Source organism: Pelecanus crispus, chromosome Z (assembly GCF_030463565.1).
Source record: "Pelecanus crispus isolate bPelCri1 chromosome Z, bPelCri1.pri, whole genome shotgun sequence".
Taxonomy (NCBI): Eukaryota; Metazoa; Chordata; class Aves; order Pelecaniformes; family Pelecanidae; genus Pelecanus; species Pelecanus crispus.
In genome coordinates, this window is record NC_134676.1 from 70614481 (window position 1) to 70622039 (window position 7559).

Genomic DNA, 7559 nt, shown 5'->3' on the forward strand with positions numbered 1-7559 from the left:
GAGGGAGGAGAGGCTCCGTTTCACACATGCATCACTGCAAAGGTACAAAACTCTTCATTAAATGCCAGCAACAAGTCTCTGGGACCATCCTTGCATCCTCTGCTGAGTCCATGGCCTCTGTTTGTTGGCGTGGTGCTGTGACCTGGCCAACAAGTCTGTAAGGCCCAAGGTGGTTAAGGGTCTGACCCTGGGAGGCAATCTGCCCTTTTGGCACAAGCCAGGAGAAAGCTCTCATGGGTCGGTGATTAAAGGAAGAAGGCTCTGTACAGCCTTCTCACCACAACAGCACTTGAGCTATGGCAAATTTGTTCTCAACAAATTCTCGTTTAGAGGAATGAGAATGAAAGCCAAGCAAAGCTGCAACAGTAGCAGAATCACAGGAAAATTCAGGATGGGTAGGACCTCTGGAGGCACATAGCTCCAAACCCCTGCTCACAGCAAGGACAGATTCAAGGGCTTGTACAGCCAAGCTGGGAAATCTTGAAGGTCTCCAGTAGGTCTCCTTGCCTTGTAGTGCAAACATCAGACCCATAACCAGCACTCAGTGCATGGCATGCCTCCGCAGATACCCTCAGCATAGGCAGGTACTGTGGGTGTGTTTATTGCCACTGTTATGAGCACAGGAATCTGCCACAGGAGCCACTACAACTTGGATGGGCAGGGGGACAGGGCATCAGAGAGGGAGGAGGTCTCCATCCTTGGGGGTGTTCCTAGACACGGTTGCACAAAGCCACAGCTGTCCCGACCTCATGCTGGGGAGAGAGCTGCTGTGCGTTGGGGCTGGAGACCTTCAGAGGGCCCTGCTGACCTCTGTGCTGCTGGGTCCTGTGTGACCCTGCATGTCACCCTGGGCTCAGCCCTGTCCTCCAGCCAATCTGCCCACAGACAGGTGAGAGGACGAGGAGGTGGGTGCACACTGCACCACCTGAGGTGCACTGGGAGCTGCCCTGGGTGTTCCCTTCCACTACCCTAGGGCCATCTCCAGCCCCTGACACCTCTGAACTGAGCTGCTTCAGCACACTCAGCCCTGCTCTGAATGAGGGGGAGGAACTGCAGACCCCCCAATGCTCCACCACCAGCACTGCTGGGGGTCCGAAACCATGCAGGTGAGGCAAGTTGGTCATAAACAGCAGTGGCTGAAGGTGCTTTACTAAGTTACTCAATGAAGCGCAAAACGTGTTTTGTGGTACGTAACTGAAATTAAATCACTAGGCAATGCCTACAGCTTTTCTCATTGCAACCAATAAAATAAAATCCTGCTTCAGTACAAATACATTCTAAATCTGTCTTTGTTACAAGACCTGGATGCAAGCTGACCCACCTTGGCAGCTGTGGCATTCCTGTCTTGGCTTAGAGGGTATTCTGCAGGCAAAGAAGAAAACTCAGAGACAGCTTTGCTTTTTCTGAATGTCAAGTACCTGGCTTTTCTCCCTTTGCCAAGAGGAGCTGGGCTTCCCTCCACTCAGCTCAGGGTCCTGGCTATAAAAACAGTAAGGGGAGGGTCCCAGCAGGTATTTCCAAGACACTGAAACTTTGAATTCAGCCCCTGTGAGGTGCGTGCTCCTCAGTGACAGGGACAGGATACTCGGAGATCTCATCCAGCCACCCTGCTGCATGCTGATATTGCAGATACTAATTTAAAAAAAACAAAGCAGAACACTTTTAATTGAAAGATTCTGCTTCTGCCTTGTCCACTCTGAGGTTTGTTACGGTCAGGCTACACACAGAGCAGCAAGAGGACACCAGCTTCCATGCTGCCATCCCCCTCAATCTGGGCAGCAGTACAGGCTGCCGGATTGTCTCTCTGTCCCGGACGCAGTCGCTTCCATCAGCCCAGCCCTCCTTTGCTGGCTGGGGAAAAAGCCTGGCAAGTTTTCCCCCTGCCCAGGCTCCCACACAGACGGGTGAGAGGAGTTGCGGTTGTCCTGCACCCACTTAACCTGGGAGAAAGCTCCCTTCTCCAGCGGGACACTGCCCATTCAAAGGGACAGCAGCTGGTCCCCTGCACTGCATCATGCAAAAGACACCCAGAGGCAGAGACATAGCCAAACGAAGGGCAAGGCAGCTCAGACATTTTGAGGCACCAAAACTGCTTTTGCTTGGTGTGTCAGGGAGGAATGGCCTGAAGAGAGAGCTCTTGCTCATGCTGCTGGTGCCTGAAATTCCAGCCACCTGGATGCTTTCCTGCCATACCGCACAGGAAAGCGCGGTGGCCAGCGCCTAACATCAAACCCCAGCCCTCTGAGTCTGCAACCCGGGCACAGATGAGCCTCACTGCGCTGTTAAACGGTTTGTTTTGCTCCAGAGCCAAGCCTCAGTCACAGGCAAAGGCATTTCACACTGGTGACGGAGCAGCGAGACCACTGCTCCCTGGAGAGCAGACCAAGCATCTTGCTAGTGCTGACGATCCCCAGGCAGGGACAGGGACTTGGGCTAACACTGAAGAAAGGCTGCCACCTGCCAAGCCACAAACACCATTCCCTGTCCCTACCTTACTCTTGCTGCTCATGCTATCGTGACTTGCCTCGTTTGTAAAAGCGTCTAAGAGCCCTGCCCAAGATTACGATTTTCAAACGTTAACAGCCTGCAAATTAAATATAATCAATCCTATTTAACGTCAGCAGGAAGTGTCATTCATGATTAGTCTCCAGTTACATAGAAATTATTCTTCTCACAGTTCTCCCCTGCCTGCAGTCCTTAAAAACGAAAGGCAAATGTCTGAATCAGTTGTGCCTGTGAATAACAGCCCTTTCAGCCTAATTTCTAATCTCACTTCTAACCTTGATGCAGTTTTGACATGAGTCACACGTTAAAATCACTCCAACGGGCTGCAAGGTCCAGCTTCAGAAATAAATCTGTAACGTGGTCTCCCCCTCCAAGATGATATAGGCCAAGTACACCATGCCATGTTTTCCTTTCAGGAGGTCTCCTCTGCTCTGTATGCACCCAAATAAATGCCTGGCTGTCCTCACATCACAAGTCATTTAGGACTTCAAAAACCATGCAGATAAGAAGCACAGCAGGCACCTCTGTGAAAACTGTGCAGGGGTGCCTGCAGCTCTATTGGTTTCATGCACCCCTGTGCCCCTGCACTGGTGCATAGTTGCATGCGTGGCTTCTGCAGACGCTCTGGGCTAATTGCATGTGGAAACACTACAGGGCTGGATCCCAAAAGCTGTCCTCCGTGGGAACTCCAGCAACTGCCTGGCCATCTGCAAGTTGCGCTCTATCTCCCCATGCTCCTCAGCTGCAGCTCCTCACTGCAAATGGCAGAAAACTTCCGTGCACAACTCAGTGCTAGCATTACCTTCCCTGGTCTCCTCCTCCCAGCATTCTGCTTCCCTAACCAGCCTTAGGACAGCTGTTCCTCGCAGCCTAGGGAAGGTGCCAGTGCCTCTGAGATGCCCAAGCCAGAAGTCAGAGGGCTGAGATGAAGCTGGTGGGCAGTCTGAGAATGGGCCCTCTACACGCTGCTGCAGACCCCTTCAGACCCCCAGGCACACGTGAGGAGCACCGGGCAAGCTGGAGACTCCCTATGACCAGCTGTTCACCCAAACCAGAGCTCAGGCCCCACTGCAGCCACATTTGGTCCTCGTCCCCACAGCAGTGAGGTAGGCTTGGTCCGAAAGAGGATGTGAAACCTCCGGCTCAAGGACTGCAGGTGGTCTGCCACCGAATGTAGGTGCAGGAAATCTCTGACCACACTCAGGCTGTCCTTTCACCTCTCAAAAGGAGAAGTAAGAGTGGCTCCAGCTCTAACCACACTCTGTGCGAGTTACCTTTTGCAGCAAGGCCACCTTCCAGGGAAACAGTGGTTCCAGCAGCTCGCCCTGGATGCCTGGTCAAGAGGGGAGGAAACCCTGGGCAGTTCTTGGGACCCTTGCCGACCCACTGCACACATGTCTGGTGGAAAGGTGGGTTTCAACCCACCCCAAGAAAAGATGAGAAAAAGCCATAGCTAATGTCAACTGTGGGAGCAGCTGCTGTGTTTTGGGAGGAAAGCCTGCCACCCAGTGTGACCTCAAGAGACTGAGAAACGGGCCAGAAGCAACCGTGCCAAGTTCAGCACAGGAGAGGTGATCCTTCCTCACCACTTAGCACTGCTAAAGACTCTTCTCTGTACTGTGTCCAGTTCAGGGCTACCAGTACAAGGAAGACACTGACAAACTGGAGAGAGTCCAGCAGTGACCACGAAGGTGGTGATGAGGCTGCAGCACAAGGTGTATGAAGAGATGCTGAGGGAACGTGGCTTCCCCAGCTTGGAGAGAGACACCTGGGGGCTGCTCATAAGGGTCATCCACTGCCTAAATGGTGGTTATGGAAAAAACAGAGCCAGACTCTTCTCAGAGGCAGACAAGGACAGGACATGGGGCAACGGGTACATGCTGCAGGATGGGACATTCCAGCTGGGCATGAGAAAATTCCTCTGCGTGAGGGTGGTGCATCTCAGAGACCAGATCTCCATTCTTGGAGGTGGGCAGAACTAAACTTGACACGGCCCAGCACAACAGGATCTAGCTTTGGACCGGGGAGTTGAACTACAGACCTCCAAGATGCCTTCCTAACAAAGCCTCCTGGTGATTCTGTGTTCCGGTGGGAAGGAGGGAATACGGCTGCCTGCCTTTGGGGCTTTCAGCTGTCCCCTGCTCTGAAACATCCTAAGTGACCAGGACAGACCTAAGACACTATGTGCCTCTCCCTCACCATTCCTGGGCTGCTTTCCTCCTCATGCAATGTTAACGCAGAAGGGAGGATGTTTGGTGTGGTTTGTCCACAGCCTGGCAAAGGCTGGAAGCTGTGTGTTCCAGCAGGCTTGCCTGGAAGAAAGAAAGGTCTGAAAACCCAGACCTGAGCTGGAGCTGGCCCCGCTGCACTGCGCGGTGCTGTGCACTTCCAGCCAGCCAAAGAAATAACACAGCTGCTGCAGCTGCTGCAGCTCAGAGCCCCCTAATGTGCTTTTGGAGATCTCTGCTACCTCTTCGAGGAGTACTTCTGTGTGTGCATCCACGGTTGTACTGGTGCAGAGCAGTGACTGTGCAGCCAGAGGAACGAGACAAGGGAGGAAAATGACTGCAGGCGTGCATTGAAGCATTCAGCTTGACCAGCTGAAAGAGATTTCTGCCAAACAATTTTATAAGGAATGAGGCATTTTACAGGAAAAGCAGGGCCTCTCCTCTCATTTCCTTTCCCCTCTTCTCTATGAACTTCAAAGAAAAGAGGGGTCAAAACAGAGGCCAGGCAACTGGAACGGAGTTCCAGAGCCCTAAAGCCTAATTAGTCCAAGATAGATTTCATTGGCTATCTTTCAGAGACAGGCCTAAATTACCAATCCTCCCCGCCGTGCTGCCAAGGGCTGGATAAAGCCAGGACATGGTCCACAGTTTGCAGGGCCACAGCAGCGCCACAGCTCTCGGGGGGTCTCAGCCCAGGGCTCTCCCAGCCCCACAAGCTTCGTGTGGCCACAGCTAAAAACCCCCTCCCCAGGATGGGGATCATCCCTACCTCCCTGGTGCCTTGTCCCAGGCCTGCTGGCAAAGGAGTTGTGCTGACTACAATCCTCCAGCGCCATGTGGCTGTTGCCCCCCGTTGCATCAGCTGAGGCTACCAAAAAGCCTTCAGCGATTTGCAACTGCCCTTCCAGCAGTTTTAGGCTAATGTTAAACCCCACTCCTGCCTCCCCTTGGCCAGGCGAGCCAAGCCCAGCTCCTGCCAGCTCTGCCTGCAGGCCATGTACCCCATGCCCCTCCTGCCTTGCAGCTCTTTGCTGGCCCTGCTCCAGTCTCTCCGCATCCCTCCCTGATGGATGCCCAGCAGAGGGGATAATACTGTCCCTTGATCTGCATCTCTTTGCATGGTGTGGCATGTGGTTTGCCTCACCAGCAATGAGAACCAAAGCTTCGTTTTGCACAGGTTTAAGGACTCTCTGGAACCACACACCAATTTCAAGTCACACATCTCTCCCTGCAAAGCGTGGGACTTGGGGTGGGGTTTTTTTTGGGGACCCATAAAAAATATTCTCAAGAACAGAGAGACAGAAATGACACAGGCTGTTTCCCCTATGCAGCTTCTCTCTAGATGCTGGCCTCAGAGGGGTGCATCTTATTTTCAGACTACAGCAAATGCGCTTCAATGGAAGGACTCATTTCCGGCCTTGTGGTCTGAAAGCTGAGAAAAGCAAAACTCTACTGCAGGTCACTAGACTTTAGTTTGGAGAGCAGAGAAATGGCATCATTGTCACGTAAGCTTATGTGGCCTCCTGGTGCCATAGCACAGCGCTGGAGCACAGGAAACTAAGCCTTGCAGCTTGTGAGGCAGAGGACAGTTGCACATGAAGCCAGACGGCTGTCTGGCAGGGAAAGCGATGTCCTCATGGGTGTACAGCTACCCTAAGCTGCAGGGCTGCAATTCTGTACCCCAGCCGGTGCCTGGATCCCGCTCCCCAGCCACTGCAGATGAGTGACCTGGTCAGCATAAGGCATGGCTCAGTCCTGGCTTGGTGCTCAAGCTGCTCTCCCAGGGAAGCAGGAAAGCAGGAGGGATGCAGGATGGGAGTGTGGAAAACTGACTACTTTTGAATCGGGAGGGATCTGAAAATTATTTTATTACATTTTCTGCCAGGAAAGAAGGTAAAATTCTTCCCTTAAAATTTTTGATTCCAAGGCACTCGCTCAGCTCTCACTTAAAGAGCAGGTCTGGGACCGATGAGGACTGGGTTCAACTCCCAGTTACTGCAGATCATCTGAGCTGCCTAACTACAGCAAGACTGTTTACCTCCCTGTGCATCCATTTCCCAGTGGAGCCAAAATATAAAATGGAAACCTTTCCTTCCCTTATGTAATGCTCTGACAGAGCTGGCATCGTGCAAGCGTTGGCTGGAAGGACCTCTGGAGGTCTCCAGTTGCAGGACTGCTGCCAGCACGAGATCAGGTTGGCTGTAGCTGTGTCTAGCCACAAAGCCAAAGTCTGTTTCTCGTGTGCTTGCGCAGCACTTGGTGCGTCGGGACCTATTTCTCGGATGAAGTTCATGGCAAACTGACTCACCACACAGGGAGGTTTAGCTGGAGTGTCCACCTCCCTCCACAGCTATCAGGGAACAAAGACCACCAACGTCCGTCCAGTCTGTTAGCACATTCCTGTGCCTGTTTCACCTTTCAGAAAAATGCCATCCTGAGGACTGACGGTTCAGGACCAGGTAGCTTGCCTGTTTGGCTCTTCCTACTAGAGGCTAATAACATGGGAGGGAGGGCAGGCAGGAAAGCACCAGCTGAATTTACTGACAGACTGAGCCAGATTCCTATGTGCTGCCAGCACAAAAATAGCTGCCATCTTTGGATTTTACGGCTTTGCTTTGTTATAGTCTGGATCAGACTTGTTTTCGAAACAACCTTCAACAGACATGAATACACCTGTCATTGAAAACAAATATGCCTGGAATGATTAGCCGATACTTCCTAGCAGGAATCCCTGCACCCCTGTAACAGCAGTTAAAAAAATTAGTTGGGATCACAGAGAGGAAACAACAGCATGCAAAACATTAGCCGTGTGCCTCACTCACTATT